Raw genomic sequence first — 17,418 nt, forward strand, 5'->3', positions numbered from 1 at the left:
ACAGCCCCATGGTCCCACATGTCTCCCACTGTTGAGATGCCTATGTCATCCCAGCGGGAGAACCCCTTGCTGGTCCGAAGGTTGCCCAGAGCACGTGAATCCCAAAGCGGGGTGAGCTTAGTGATAGTATCTTTCCAGCCTAGCGCAGCGGTGGCTGCGTGCCAGACGGAAACTGTGATCTTAGTGGGCCCCCTCAACAACCTGAGTTTACGCTTGTCATAGAGCGGGGCCAGCAGGGTACCCGCCCCCAGCTGGGCCCGATCCGCCTGGAATGCAGGGTCCGACTGTGATGCATGCAGCCATTGATTAATCGGTCTAAGCTGAGCCGCCCAATAATAAAGTTGAAGGTTAGGGAGTGCGATGCCACCCTCGTACCAACCTCTACAGAGCTTGGCGTGAGCTATCCGTGCCGGGCGATTGTGCCATAGTAGACTAGCGACCATTGCCGCCACCCTTTTGAAGTACCTGGGGGGCACCGCAAAGGGGGTGTTGTCCAGAATATACAGAAAGCGGGGCAGGGATTTCATCTTAAAGAGGGCTGCTTTTCCCAGCATCGTTAGCGGTAATCCTGCCCAGAAGCTCGCATCTCGCCTGAGGCGGTCCAGCGGCGGCTCCAAGTTCAACTTTTCAAATTCCGCCGGGTCACTCGTAACATGAACACCAAGATATCTAAAGGACGTGCCGGCCAACCGCAGGGGGCAGTCAGAGCCAACCGCGGGTGGGCCGCCCGCCAGGGTGTATAGTTCAGATTTAGTCCAATTAATTGTGTAGCCCGACACCTCCCCGTGGGCATTGCAGATACTTAAAAGAGCCGGGATGCCATGGTCAGGGTCCGTCAGGTATACAAGCATATCATCCGCGTAGAGCGAAATGCGGTCCTCCCAGCCCCCCCTCCATTGAATCCCCTTGAGCAAGGGGGTGGTCCTAATGCGGATTGCCAAGGGCTCTAGCGACAGTGCAAATAGTAGGGGGGAAAGAGGGCAGCCCTGCCGAGTGCCGCGTTTGAGCGGAAAGGAGCGCGAAATGTGGCCATTCGCCACCACATGCGCTACCGGCATAGTGTACAGCAGTTTAATCCAGGATATGAAAACAGGGCCGAAACCCATGTACTGGAGAACCTCGAAGAGATACGCCCATTCAACCATGTCAAAGGCCATCTTGGCATCTAGGGCCAAGATGGCCGCTGGTTCGTCGAGTTCATCCGTTTTGGCCAACACCCCATGCACCCGCCGTAGATTGAGTGAGGTGTTCCTGTGGGGCATAAACCCGGACTGGTCTGGGTGAATCAGATCTGAGAGGTGGGGCAGGAGACGATTTGCCAGCAGTTTCGCCAGGATTTTACTTTCTGCGTTGAGTAAGGATATAGGGCGGTATGAGGAGCATTCCTCCGGAGGTTTGCCAGGCTTAGGGATAGCCACTATTGTGGCCGTCCGTTGGTCTAACGGGAGTACCCCCGCAGTACGGCACTCCTCATACATTCGAAGCAGGTATGGGCTAATAACAGCAGTGCGGTCCTGGAACCATTCAATTGGAATTCCGTTTGGTCCGAGCGCCTTGCCCGTACGCAGGGCCCCAATGGCGATCCGCAGTTCGTCAGCAGTGAAAGGCGTCTCAAGCTCAGCCGCCGCCTCGGGCAACAGCGCCGGGATGGGCAGATCATACAGTGCGCTTTGGGCCGCAATGGCCGTGACGTCCCGCTCCGGGGTGTAGACTTTCTCGAAGTGGGCAGCCAGCTCCTCTACTATCCGAGCTGGGTCCGTGTGAGTGTTCCCCAGGACATCCCTGACCTGTTGGATCCCCTTGGCACTCCCGCCTCTTTTGTCTAGCCAGGCCAGCATTTTCCCTGCTTTGTCCCCCAAATCATACACTCGGTTCGGTGTGTCAGTGATGTGACCTTGGGCAATGTGTCGAGCATGGTCTGTATAGAGACGCTGGGCCAGCGTGAGCGCATGCAGTGTGTCGTCAGTGGGGTCCGTTTCATGGGCCGTGGTTGCGGCACGCAGTCGTATCTCGAGCGCCGAGTGGTCCACCGCCTGTTCTCGCCTATATGAGGTTATGGAGCTAATGGCTTGCCCCCTCAGGACAGTCTTATAGGCCTCCCATAGCACCTCAGCCGAGGCTGCGGTAGGCTCGTTCTCCATAAAGTAATGTGTTGTGGCGGTCTGCAGTGCTTTCCGGACCTTCGGCACCTTAAGATATGAGGCATGCATCGGGAAGACGCGGTGGCGTGAGCGTGTTTGTGAAGTAATGGTGAGAGTCAGTGGGGAGTGATCCGAAATGCCCCTTGGGTGAATGAGCACCTCTTCTACGCGCTGCAAACCATCCCCAAGCGCCAGAAAGTGGTCAATGCGGGACAGGCTATTGTGGACGGTGGAATGGAAGGTGTACTGTCGTAATGTAGGGTGGACGTGCCGCCATATGTCTACCAGCCCCAACGCTTCAAGGAACCTTTGGAATCTGGAGGGACCCCCGGGGAGAGCGGGTGCGGGGAACCTGTCGAGTAGTGGGTCGGCAGGGGAATTAAAGTCCCCGCCCAACAAGGTGTCACCCTCGGGGAGGGACAGTAGGAAATCGCCCAGGGCAGGCAGCATCACAGAGTGTAAGGACGGCGGGATGTACACTGATACTATTGTCAGGGGGCGCCCCTCCCATTGACCACTCACTGCCGCAAAACAACCCTGTGAGTCGGTTTTTGTGCAAATGGTGATAAAAGTTGAGGATTTTCTAAGCAGGATACCCGTGCCCCGGGACCCAGTGGAGAATTCGGAGTGGGCCAACATTGAGTACCCCCGCCTGTCCAGGGCCTTGGTGGCAGTACCCATTAGATGGGTCTCTTGAAGGAGTATGAGGTCAGGTTTATGTCGCTTGACCTCGGACAGAACAAGGCCTCGCTTCACTTTATCACCCAATCCACGCACGTTCCATGCCAGAAGCTTGAGGGAAGAGCCGCCCAATCGCGTCTCACCCGCCTGCATCACGTTATGCCGCTCACCCACCACCATCGAAACTCAGGGGCCTGAACCCGCAGCACATGGCCCACCCTCCCAACATCGTTCCAGTAAACAGCACAGTACATTCTACATTGTTCAGACGATAGCATGAATTTCCCGTAAAACCAAACAAGTCCCCCCCCCAACACCCCCCACCCTGCCTCCCTGCCAAACGGACTCAAAACTGCCCGCCACCCCAACTTAGCAGAGCGCTTAACCCATAGCTGAAACAGAGTACTTGCACGTCGGGGGAGAGTGTCCCCCAAAGCAGGCGGTCCCTTTGCAGCCCTCGGGCGTCCGGGCCAGTGTCCATTAACGGCTCAGTAGCGAATCAGTGGGAGTAGAGTTCAGGAGTAACTCGATAGTCCCTTGTGGTATCTTCATTTGCCGCCAGCCGCTCCCAATTGGTCCTGTGGTGGTGATCCATTCTCGCTGGTCCTGGATGGGGAGCGGGAGCCCCGCCGGCTCGTCCCCCCCGATCTGTTGCGTCGACGGTTAGAGGTGCGGTCCACTGTGCGCCAGCCATCCAGCCATTCCCTGGCATTCTCTGCTGAATCGAAAAACCAGACCTTCTTATCCGCTACCACTCGTAGCCGGGCCGGAAACAGCATGGAGTACGGTAGTTCTTGGTCGCGAAGCGACTTTTTAACTTCGAGGAAAGTCCTCCTCTTGCGGGTGACCTCCGCCGTGTAGTCGGGGAAAAATGAAATCCTTGAATTCTGGACTTGGATGGGCGGTGCCACCCTAGCGGCCTGGAGGACTGCATCGCGGTCTCGAAAGTTGAAGAGTCTCGCCAGGATGGGGCGCGGAGCTGCACCCGGGGTGGGCGTCCCGCCCGGGACCCGATGGGCCCGTTCTACTGTGAAGAAGTTTGATAGTCCCTTCGGGGCCAGTTTGGTCTTTATAAGGTCTTCAACATATAGGTCCATGGCCCCCTTTGTTTCAGACTCCGGGACCCCCAAAATACGGACGTTGTTGCGTCTGGAACGCCCCTCCTGGTCGTCCAGCTTACTTTTCAAAAGTTTATTGTCCGCCTGCAGCCTCTCCATTGCCACCTGCAGGTCCGAAACGTCTTCTATCAAAGATTTGGTCACTACCTCCACCTGCTTCACCCTTTCGCTCATTTTCTGGAGGTCGGCTCTGATCAGGGTAACCTCCGCCGCGGTCGAACCCACCGTGGCCTGCACCTGCTCCAGTGTCCGTAGCACGTCGTCCAGCGTGGCCTTTTTTGCGCCGTCATTGTCAGAACCCTTCCCCAATGATTTGCGCTGCTCAGATTGTGTGGCCGACTGGCCCTCATAGGCATATTTCCCGAGCTTCGCTTGAGCAGCGTTCTGCCGCTGTCCCTTCCCCGCCATTGCTGTCCAGTGAGACAAAGTCCAAGCTGGAACGGGCCGGAGGTCCGTCGCTGTCCACGGGGGGGAAGAAGGGAATGCAGGGGGGGGTTCAGTACTGGTGGGATGCCAACGTCCGCTGGTACTATGCAAGTGTCGCCGGCCGCCGCGGAGCTTTGGCGGCCTCGGCCAGTTCAGCAAAATGGCGTCTGGTGCCGTGCAGGACCTCCGGTCCGCGTCGAGCGCAGCCAAGGGGCACAGATGCCCAGCGTCACCGTGTATTCCACAGGAGGGGTAGAGCAGCCGGCGGGGAAGGATCGCCAGCCAAAGGTGTCGGGCGATGGCGTCGTCGGCTACTTCCGGATGGTTGCGCCGGGGAGGATGAACTTCCGCCCGGCCTCAGGATTCACGTGACACCGATGCTCGCCTCGTGTCACCAGGCCCGTCTCGCCCAAGGGACGGAGATGAGGTTTCGCCCCGAATTCGGGGTCCAGGCACTCCCAAATTTTCTGCGCCGGTGCCGCTCGGTCACCGCACCCAGTACACCCTCTTCGGACTGAGTAGTGCGCGGATTGGCATGCGGATTGTTGCGGGAAGCCGCCTTGCTACGGGAGCCTCTCTAGGTTGCTGCCGCCATCATCGGCTGCTAGCCACGCCCCCCCCATTTTGATCATTGTTAACCTCTTCACATTTTTGGGCGAGAGGCGGGTCCTTTTGGAAGTTACAATGCCACCAGCAGCACTGAAAACCCGTTCAGAAGACACACTTGTGAGTGGGCAAGACAAGTAATTTATAGACAGGTTGGTGATCTCTGGCCACACATCTATTTTCCCATGCCAATACGCCAATGGGTCATCATGAACATAGACCTCTGTTGAGTCATTCAGATAGTCCTGCACCATCAACTCAAGGTTCTCCAGGGTTCCTCCACTTTGCTTTCTTTTTTCTGGGACCTTTTGAGAAGCAAACCCAAGCTGAGTTAGCCAATCCTCTTCTTCACACAATGTTACTGTTGTGTCTGGTGCAGATGATACGGTTGCTGGTGTCGTTAACGGCTGAGAGGGAAAATCACTCACTTCTACCACAGCCACAGATACAGAAGTGGATTTTTTTGATGGATGTAAATGTAAATGTAAATGTATAGGCATTTATATAGCGCACTACTTACCCGGAGGGTCCCAAGGCGCTTTGACCGCTGCGAAACCCTTCCTGGCTTCCCTGAGAGATGGTCCCTTAATGGGTATCTCCAGGGTGAGACCAGGCATCCCCGGCGGTCTGGTGGGGCCGTTAGTGAAGATGAGGCAAGCTAATGCCCAGAGTTGCCGAGTGTGATCGCTGATCAGAGTGGGCACCGAGGCGAGAGAATTATCTAGTCCGCTGACCCTGGTCCAGAAACCTGCCACGCCGGGAATCGAACCCTGGTCCCGGGCCGTCCTCTGCTCTCGGGTCTGCCGCCTCTAACCAGTGAGCCACACTACTTCACTGGGTGGCCTGCTGATGCTGATGTACTGCCTTTTCCTTCAATTTCCTGCCGTTCTCTTTCAAACCGACTGGCTGACACAGCTAGCCATTGTTTGTACTTTGTAACATCTGCGTCATCAAAAGAAAAGAATACTCTGCCTGCCACTGCCTTTTTTCTACTGTGGATCCAGAATAGTAGCAGAAATGTAATGCTGTTCTGTGTGGATCTTTTGAAGACGTTCATCGCAAAGTAGGCGCTGTAATAACTTCTCCGCCAACTCAAATGCTTCTTGCTTTCCATCTTTTTGAAACGTAGAAGACACCGCCTTCAGTTGGTGCTCTAGCATGCGCAACAATGGGATAGCTTTTCCCAAATTACAGTCCTCCTGCTGACTGCACGCGTGAAGACCTCAAAAGAACGAAGCATGTCTTTCAGGCTTTTAACTAGCTGCTATTGCTCCACCTGTATCCTCAGGTCAATCATAGGTGTACCCAGTGTAAAGAAATACTGATCGACTACTGCATACTGCTCATACAGACGCTCAAGCATGTAGAAGGTTGAGTTCCAACGTGTTACCACCTCCTGGATGAGTGCTTTCACTGGCACTTTACGTTCATATTGCAGGCACCTCAGCTGCTTCCGGGCCTTAAAAGAATGGTTGAAATGTGTGCACATTCTTCGGCAGGTGGTCAGTAACTCGCACACTGGACTTACTTCACTCAAGAATTTTTTAACAACCAGGTTTATACAGTGCACCAAACACGGCACTCTGAAATAGTTACCCTTATCCATGGCCTTAACTACATTGGCGCCATTATCCGTGGAAACATAAACAATCATGCATTTTCTTGGGGACAGCCATTGAAAGACCTTTGTGTTAAACTCATGCAAAATGTTTTTTCCTGTATGATTTTTCTCCATGGCAAACATGGCTAGTGTTGCATGTTTCCGAGCAGCTCTGTCTGTGTCAACACCTGCGTTTACCTTTGCTTTAACCCCTGAAAAAGAGGCCCAGTGTGCAGTGATCCACATTAATCAACGGCTTGGCAACTGGTCAACATGTCTGTTGTCAGATGTATAGTGTGAACAGCACTCTTCTGCAAAGCTGCCCCAATCACCTCCAGCACATCTTCATGTAGTGCTGGAACCGCAACTCTGGCAAAATAGAGCCGGCTAGGAACCTTCCATTTAGGGCAGAGCGTTGCCACTAATTCAAGAAAACCCACCCCTTCCACAAAAGAAAAAGGGAGAAGGTCAAGCGCTAGCATTTTAGCCAGCTTAGTGTTATACAGACGTGCCGTTCGGTGGTTGCATTCAAATGGCGCATCTGAACACAACATGCTTCTAATGGTGGGCTGGACCATTTTACGGGATGATGATGACTTCTTCGACCCAGTTACGCTCGGTGATGATGAACTTTTTCGCATTGGTGTCTCACTCTCTCCCACACTCTTAGTGTGGCTCATATATCTTGCAGGGGGTGTGCTGCTGACAGGGGTACTGGGTGTAAGTGAAGAAATGTTTGACCCTTCTTCCTCCTCATCATCATCAGATGAAACATCAACGGATACAATTTGTTGACTTGCAATTCGGGCTGCCTTGATCTCCTTTAGGTGCGCATGCCTTTTGACAGTGTGCTGTCTCTCAAGATGACCTCTCTGGCCTCCGGTACCATAGTTGGTACCAAGCTTACCACGACTAACTCGAACCTTACAAATGGTACAAATGGCTATGTTTTCCCTTGCCAGATGAAGTGGAGGATGTATGTTTACTAAGTTGTGCATTTACAGCACCACTAATTGAGGAAATGGAGGTCGAGGTAGATGGAGGTCCCTTCTGGCGAGAAAATATGGAAGCTGTAGGTGGTGGTGTACTAGTTAACTGCATTGGTGGTGGTCCCATTGACACGTCGCCAACATCACGCTCAGCAGCATTTCGGGATAGGGTAAAAATGTCTGTTTGCTGCATGCCCGCTGAGGCTGGAGTGACGTCTATGATGACTGCGTCGTCGTCGTGAGAGTCTTCATCAGCAGGAGTATACGCCACTTCTTGTTCAGCGTCATCATCACACTCCATAACTATGAGACTTTCGGGGACCTTCCTTTTACGCTTAGCTACCTTTGTCAGATCATGGTGTGCCTCACTCTCAGACAGCAGTAGTGGTTCCCAATTTTGATCCATATCATTAGAAGGAAGGGGGCTTGAAGAAGATGTAGACAACCCCTTGATCTTTTCCTTGCTGGGGATCTGGAAGACAATGAATCATCAGGAGGAGTGACTCCCTCAGATAATACCTCGGCTTGAATTTCGATTTCCTGATGTGCCCCTACTTCGGGAGGAACAACTATTGTGGGCACTTGTGCCGCTCCATGTACCTCTGCTTGCGCCTCTCCTTGCGCTGCCTCTCCTTCCACATATACTTGCCCTTGTACTTGCAGCACTTGTGGTTGTTGTTGCGGCTGTGGTTGTTGAACACTCGTCAGATGAGTTACAACAACCTGTGTTGATTGAGGGATGCTGCTACTTTCTTGCGATGAGCCAACATCACTGGTCGATGGTGATTGAACAACTATACTGGCTGCCTCTGCAGCACTCAAGGGCTTGGACCTAAGTTGGCGTGGTGGTGGTGGCACTGAGCCCAATGGAGCGGAGGTGCTGCTCCCAGCTTGGTCCCCAGCAGACCCCACTGCTGCTGCAGGCGTACTTGTTTTTCCCCAAAAAATGCGGCGGTCGGCACACCAGTCTCCTTGGTAAGTGGCGCCACTTGCTTCTTCTGCACCTTACTGGCAACTTTCTTGCTAGAGGAGCCTGGCTTCAAAATGGCCCCTAGATCCCCACCCACATGGCCAGGCCCTGCCTGGACCAGGCCTCAAAATGGCCCCCACCCACATGGACAGGCCCCAACACCACACCAGAAAATCGAAAAACACATAAAAATCACCACACTCCAATGCCATCCATGCCCTCAATGATGTTTACATTCAAGACACCCCACAGAAAGACTAGACCCATGCACCACTGAGTACCCCTGGGCAAAAGGCACCAACAACAGCCAAAAAATCGAAAAACATACAAAAATCACCCCAATCCAATGCCATCCATGCCCCCAAACAAACAACATCAACTTACTTGTGAAAATTCTATTAGGAATAACTTTGGCGCCGGTTGATGAATCTGCCTGAAAATTTCCTCAAATTTGCCTCGTGGCGCTCCGGTCGTTCCCTGAAAGTTTTGGGGGGGGGGGGATTTGTGAAGCGGGGGTCGAGATAAAAGGGGGGTCCCAAAACGCGTTTTCCCCATGTTAATTTTCATAGGGCGGTCGATTTTACTTTTAGCCCGAACGGCTGAATGGATTTACACCAAACTTGGCAAAATTGTAGGGACTGGTAGCCAGATGTGCCTTTGCTATGTCTCAAGATATGTGCTCCAGTGGATTTTGAGTAATTTAGGTTCAAAAAAATATATATATCTAGAGCCGCGCCCCGGTACGCGCACCGAGGAGCGCTCCAAGCGCGCCACGCGACTTGCGTATGAAAAGCTGATTGGCTCTCGGGTGTCTGTAAACATTCCAAACAGTCCGGAGCGGCAGTCATCTTGTGTCTCGGTAAAATCGAGACACAAGAGGTGGCAAAAACAAAGGGGGGAATTGACCATAAGGGTGCGGGTAGACCCCCCTGATCTCCTAAGTTTGATGTGGGGGCCATTAAAGGGCCCTGCGGGGTCTCCCCCCAAAAAATTTTTTCCATTTTCGCGGGGGGAGCGCCCGGTACGCACACCGGGGAGCGTACTATGGGGAAAAAAGAATCACTTTTAAAAATTGTATGTTTATTAATTGTTCTTTTTGTTGTTTTTTTTATTTTTTATTTAAGTACCAACATGTAGGTACCAATGCAGAGTCGATAATTTGATATACACCGTTTCCTTTGTAGATATCTTGCATGTTGTTACAGAAGTTATTGTGGGATATGGAATCCATACCATAGTCTGTCAGGAAAGCAGAAACAACATGGAGGCAGGAGACGCACCGGTGGCGTTAAAGTGGCGCATGGCCTCATAAATGAGGCCTTCAGTCTTCTACTCAAGCATCATATTAAATATATGACATATTATGTCGGAAGTACTTACAGATATGTCAGTATTTCAGACGTATCTGTAAGCGCAAAAGTGATGCTTTGCTGGAGTGTTACACAAAAATGATGCAACTCCAGCAATGCATCCTTTCACATGGGGCCAGGCCCCATGTGAAAGGGCCTGCACGCCTGCTGTGAAACAGGCGTAAGATTTGGACGCAACTGCGTCATAAAAGTGACGCAGTGATATCTCATAGATTTCACTGCGTCACCTCTACGACCCTTTCTTGCGTCAATACGTCCCTTTTGCATACATTACACCTGACGTAGGTATAATGTGGCGCAGGGGCTAACAAAGTGACACATCTACCTAGATGCGTCACTTTTTAAATATGACTGAATAAGGTGCATTATTTACAGCACTGGTGCGTCACAAAAAGTGACGCACCAGTGGCGTTAAAGTAACGCATGGCCTCATAAATGAGGCCTTCAGTCTTCTACTCAAGTGTCATATTAAATATATGACATATTATGTCGGAAGTACTTACAGATACGTCAGTATTTCAGACGTATCTGTAAGCGCAAAAGTGATGCATTGCTGGAGTGTGTCACAAAAATGATGCAACTCCAGCAATGCATCTTTTCTTACCCTTCCACAACCCCGTTCCTTTTCAACATTTTCTTTGAATATCCACATTCCCCATATTCACTCTCCTTCTCCTTACTTTCCTTCCCAACACTCACCTTCTTTCAGTCCCCCTACTTCACTTCCTTTCTCCTCTCATACCTTTCTGTTCTTTCTTACTCATTTTCCTTTCTATTATCAATGCACTCCACTTCACTTACTCTTTTTCATTTTTTTAAGAATATAGCTCTTTGATGAGAATTGGAGGTAGTTCTGAAAGGAACTTTTTTCTTTCTTTTTTTAGAACAGAAACAAAAACAGGGAATGGAAACTGCTCAACAGGAGCAAAAAAAAACAACAAAAATTAGGGCTGGGAACGGCAGCGATGGTTCTCCAATGCTCGAACCATGAGCAGGACACTTTGCTCCCCAAAGGTAAGGAGTTGATCGCAGTATCTGCATTTCAGGACACCTTTGTTGAATGCAGGCTGAATATTTGGAACCAGCTCCTGCGATCGCCCCCTCACAGAAGTACTTGCTCCTCCGGTGGATGTAGAGGCCCCATCACTGGGAACCTCTTGTGCCAGAGCCCTGACACGTTCCCGGGCAAAATTCTGGGGGTGCCTCCTCTCCACATGGCGAAGCATTGTGAAGTTCCCAAAAGAAAATTTCTTTTTGGGGTCACCCCATGACAGGACTTTTTTGCAGATACTGCACTCCACTTTTGGAGCATTCACCTTTTTCTGTCCATCTGGTATGGTAAAAAATTTCCAGATGAAATGCTCTTTCACCTTTGGCTGAGGAGGCTCTTCATCAATTAATTCAGGCTCATCTTCACTGCTGGATGGTCTGGCAGCCATGATTAACCAAGCAAGATCGAAGAGAAAAAAAGGCAGGTCTTTCAGTCACAAAAGTGAAAGAAGAAGTGAAGGAAATGGGTGGGGATTTCATTCTTTGTAAAAAAAACTGTTAGCAACCAATGAAAAGTGTTATTTTAAGGTCACATGACTTGACGCGCTGACTCTGCGCGCACCGGAGCGTTTCCGGATGCGCGTACGCGGCGCGAATGTAGGCGCTTCCGGGGCGCATACGCGGCGTGAACGTAGTCGCATACGCGGCGCGAACGTAGGCGTTTCCGGGGTGCATACGCGGCACGAACGTAGGCGCTTCCGGGGGCGCTTACGCGGCGCGCCGAAGTGACGTTTTGATATTTTCACGGAAATGCAAAATTATTTTCATTTCCTTATTAAAAAAAAACAGCTTTTATATGTATGGTACTAAATGTCTTGAGTTATTATTTACTTTTCATTCATATTTTTTTACATGAACGCAAGTAGCTTCCGGTGCACGGACCCAGAGCGCCCCCAAAAAAATGATTACAAAAAAATTGAAAAAATATTATTATAAAAAAAAATAATACTAATTAATACTCACACAAATCAGCAAATTAAAAAAAATTGTAGGTTACAAACTCGATATAGAAAGGAATTAACATTTAAAAAACCTATGAAATTCACTGAAAAAACCATAGGTTTCACACCAGTTATAGTTAGGAATTAGCATTTAAAAAACCTATTAAATTCACTGAAAAAACAATAGGTTTACCTCCAGTTATAGTTACCTGGAAATTTTACTGACATAAAACCATTGAAATTCCCACGTTATAGCTAGTTGGACTCACTATAACTTGCGCGCCTGCAATGCACAGCTGATGATGTCACATATTACATCACTCATGACATGGTTAGTGACATCACTCATGACATCACTGATGACACCATCCTTGTGACAGAGTGACAGACCTCCTTTCAGTGTAATGTAACCCTTAAAACACATATTAAAAAATAGAAATTAACATTTTCAAAAAAATGGAGATACCCATACCAGTTACAACAAACAATTCAATAATTCCACCATCTTTATACACATCCACTCATTCACCAACAGTTCTATATAGTCACTCATACATATACTCACTCATCATATGTAGTGATACACCTATACATCCTGTTACCCACCGACAGTCATCCAAAAGTTACTCACAAACATACTCACACATGCAAATAAACTATTGAACATCCATTTATTTGCATATAGAACTATACACACACTACCACTTTACTTCTATGGAAATTTTCACATACTTACTCTCTTAAACAATCACTTATAGAAACACATACTTATTTAAACAGGAACTCTTACAATCTCTCGCTCTCACATATACTCACTTATATACATCAATACTCACATATAATAGATTAAAACATATGTAGTTACTAATAAAGACACTAGTGAGACAGTCATTCACTCACTAACACACATATACACACTCATCCACCCATACAGTCCTGCACATATGCTGTCTTCAAAACACATACAAACAGTGGGTCAGTCACCAACCCATGCAGCCACTTATACACAAAGTGAAACACTGATACATATATTTCAATATTTAAAAGTTACTCGCTAATATATGTATTCACTAAGATACACTTAATAAGGCAGTTAACAAACCATTTTTTTTTTTAAAACATCCATTTACACACTTATTTAACCATTTATTCTTCCATCGACCTTTACAAATACATATATAAAACAAATTTGTTTTTCAGAAAGACACACATTCACTGGATGGTGTCATCAGTGATGTCATGAGTGATGTCACTGACCATGTCATGAGTGATGTAATATGTGACATCATCAGCAGTGCATTGCAGGCGCGCAAGTTATAGTGAGTCCAACTAACTATAACGTGGGAATATATATATATATATGTATATATATATATATATATATATATATATAATCAACAATCGTCCTGAGCCACAGAGTATATCCCGTAGACAATTCAGGTACAGACCACAGAAGCGCGATGATTAAATTCTCAGTGCTTTATTTCTCCGATAGTCATCATGACGCGTTTCGGCTGCTACACTGCAGCCTTGATCACATGACCCCCGGATACAATTTAGTGCTTAAATAGTGACTTTCTGGCTGAACAGATTAGGCGGCGTGTGATGTAGAGCTAAACAAAATATTTCCGATGTCAGTACATAATGAAGGATCATTCAAAAACTCTGTAACTTGTATATACATAATTAAAATCTTATAAATATACATACAGTACACACAAAACTGTAAAATAATATAAATATATACGATTTGCAAAGCATCAGAGTAGTTAAAACTGTTTAAAATACAGTATCAACCAAATACTTCCTACTAACATGTTGGCCAAGTGTTATGTTATATCAGCTTGCAAAGCGCGCTGCTTCCCGAAGGTGTCCTTGCACTGTGCACTATTGCCTGGGGGGAGTCCAAAACCTGCACCGGACCCATAGCTAAACTGGGAACAACCAGGCTTTTAGGCCCTTTCTAAACGGTAGAAATTCCATGGTGGACCTTAGAAAGAGCGGAAGCTCATTCCAGGCCGAAATGGCTCTGAAAACAAAGCTGTTCCCGCCCAAGTTCGCCTTTTTTGTCTTTGGGACGGCAGCCCTCTTTGCATCTATTGAGCGCAGTGCTCTTCCTGGAACATACCATTGGATATGTTTTGTTAGATCTTCCGGGCCCTTCCCCCTCAGGGCTTTAAAAACCATACAGAGGGCTTTGAACTGGGCCTGTTGTTCAACCGGGAGCCAATGTAGTTGAAGTAACCCATTTCTAACCGACAAAAACCTCAAGGTGCCTGTGAGCAGCCTGGCCGCCGCATTCTGCACCATCTGTAGCCTATTAAGATGTTTCTTGGAGATGGTCAGATACAAGCTGTTGCAATAATCCAGGCAAGAGAGAACGAGAACTGATATTACTGTTCTAAAGGTTTCATCTGTGAGGAGGGGTTTTATTTTCTTAAGAGTTCTCAGTATAAAGAAGCTAGTAGATACCAAGCTATTAACCTGATCACCAAAGGAGAGGGTGTTATCCACAATCACTCCCAGGTTTTTGACCTTCCGAACTGGTGGGGGCGGAGGGCCCATATCGCTGTGCCACCAAGCTGGGGACCAGAGGTTGGGATTATTCCCAAAGATCATCACCTCTGTTTTGTTGGCATTCAGTTTCAAGCAATTGGCTGCCATCCGGCTGGTTGTTGCCACCATACAGTTTGGTAGCTTGGGACCTTAACGGCTTCTTTGCCTCTCTGCAAAGATAACACCATCTGAGTGTCATCAGCGTATGAGGTTAACAGTAGCCCAAAAGATCTTACGATGTAGCCAATGGTCTTACATACACATTAAAGAGTGTTGGGCTAAGTGAGGAGCCCTGGGAACCCCACAGGGAAGAGAGAATGGTTTAGATCTTGCCCCCCCCAAGCTCTACAGATAGAACTCTGTTGGCCAATAAAGATCTTAACAAGTTCCAGGCTTCACCTGACCCCTGCCTTTGATAAACGATCCATCAGAATCTCATGATGGACCGTATCGAAGGTGGCCGACAGATCCAGCATGATCAAAATGGAAGAGCCTTCCTGGTCCATCGCCTCACACACCTCCTCCGTAGCTTTATTCAGGGCTGACTCAGTACTGTGACCCAAACGGAACCCGTATTGAGAGGGGTCCAGAATGTTGTTGTTCTCCAAGAACAGGCTTAATTGCGTGTTCATGACTTTCTCAAGAATTTTAGCCGATAATGGGAGGCAGGTGATGGGTCTGTAGTTGTTGGATCACTGTGATCTAAATTAGTTTTTTTTATAAGTGGCAGAATTGAGGCCGTTTTCCAGGCTACCAGATAATGTCCAGCCCCCAATATCTGGTTGAGTAAGGGGGTGAGGGTGTTGGAGATTGTGAATGATGACATTTTCAGTATCGCAGCCCGACACTGGTCATTAAGAGAGCTGGATCGACAGCCCATCAACAGGTTATTAACCGCATTAATCTCCAAAGGGGTAAACTTGTTAAACATAGAAGAGTGGTGCGTTTTATTAGACCTGAATGCCTCCATACTGGTCTCATCTTGATTATGACAAAAAGAGGTAAAAATAGCTTCAACTTTATTTAGAAAGAATGAAGCTAGAGAGTCACAGAATTCTGGGCTACTGTGAGTAATACGTTTAGGGGGGAGTCGTACGATTCGAAACTGTTCTAAATAGTTCCTTCACTGAAGATATTGCACCAGCAATCTTTTGAGAGAAATACGTTTTTTTGCTTACTGAATTGTTATTTTATAGTCAGTAAGACTATCTTTGTAGGCTTTTCTATTGGTCGGGCTGTATCCATTTCTCCAGAGACGCTCCAGCCTCTTACACTCTGATTTTAGACCCTGTAGATTCCGGGAGAACCAGGGGGCTGAGGGGGAACAACGTCTGGGAGAGCACCATTTGACAGGTGCTAGTTTCTGACAGGCAGAGTCAATCCACCCTTTGAAAGCCCTAGTGGCTTCCTCTATGTTGGTAGAAAGGTTAGCAATCATGTCCGACAGAGTTTTATCCAAGCTGGTCCTGTTAATATTCTTCCAGGCTCGAGTAGCTATCTTCTCCCTGACCTTTGTACAGGGTAATTTGGTAAGAGGCCGAACACTGGCAAACACAATTCCAGCATGGTCTGATCAAGGGAGTGGCAATATGGCCCGGACAGAAAGACTAGGGGAGTTGGTGAAGATTCCATCTAAGGTGTGGCCCGCCTTATGTGTCAGGCCTTCCACCCGTTGTGAAAGATCCCCTCCCTCCATTATTTCCAGCAATCTGGCGGTATCTGGGTTGGAGTAGGCTTCAAAAGGGAAGTTGAAGTCGCCCAAGATGGTAAAAGTTTTGGTGCAGAATCCCTCCTCCAGGAGTGAACCCAAGCTTTAGCTAAGTGGCCCTATGCTCTGTCATTGCATCATATTCCACATCCTGAGCTCTCATGAATACATTCAAAATCGCCTTGTAATCGGAACAGAATCATAAAGTGCTTGTGCAAAAAGTAACCTAATGTGCAAAATGGCGCAAAGTGCAAAAATATCACGGAGTACTTGATATTAAAATTTCATATAAAAGATTCCAGGATAAAATAGTCAATAAAACATTAAATAGCGGAAGCTTTGCGATATTAGGCAAAATATGCTTGAGTCATAACTCAACCCCAGCATTTAATTGCAAGTGCATAAGACCCTTAAATCACTATTCTTTCCGAATTTCATGTATGGTCACTACAAAAAAATAATATATATATATATATAATAATTTATATTGTTCAAGATACAGCTCTGAAATACCCTCTTACTGTGATATAGCCTAATTACTATGCATACCAGATTAGGGGCAGTTTTCACAGATACCCAAAATGCAACGTTGGGAAATTAATCATAGTGGCAAGATAGCTGAAAAACTGTAGTCTAATCTCAGACATTACAGAGAAATACTTCCATGATTATATAGACTACTGATTGAACTTATACAATGCTTGATACATCTTTAACATTAGGGTTAATATAGTTTCCTACTGCTGTTATGAAGATCTTCCCCTGTGTTCAACCCCTTACGGATTCTAGTGTCTAATAAAAGAATGTACTTGGTTTCTAATTGTCTTAGGAGTTTTCCCTGTTGCCACCCCTCACACTTTTGGGCACTGAATCAATGATAAAATAGTTCAAGTCCTTCAAATTTTTGTTATGTACCAATTTGAAGTGACGGGCTACAGGATATCTGTCATCAGAGTTAACAATTGCCCTTAAATGCTGCAAAATGCGGTTGAAAGCTTGCAATTTGGTGCTGCCAATATATTTCAATTTACATGTACAATCTAATATGTAAACCGCATAATCTGTCCGGCACATATATAGACCTAGAATTTTGATAAGGCTTGGATCAAACACACTCCAAAATTCACTGGGGTTGACACCAAACTTGCAGGCTCTGCAAGAGATGCACTTGTGGAACCCTGTCTTGCTGTATAACCAATTCTTAGAGCTAACCACTTACGGACTGGATTTCACTAGGGCATCCCTCATCGAGGGGGCCCTTC

The sequence above is a fragment of the Lissotriton vulgaris genome, chromosome 2_1 (assembly GCF_964263255.1).
Source record: "Lissotriton vulgaris chromosome 2_1, aLisVul1.2, whole genome shotgun sequence".
Taxonomy (NCBI): Eukaryota; Metazoa; Chordata; class Amphibia; order Caudata; family Salamandridae; genus Lissotriton; species Lissotriton vulgaris.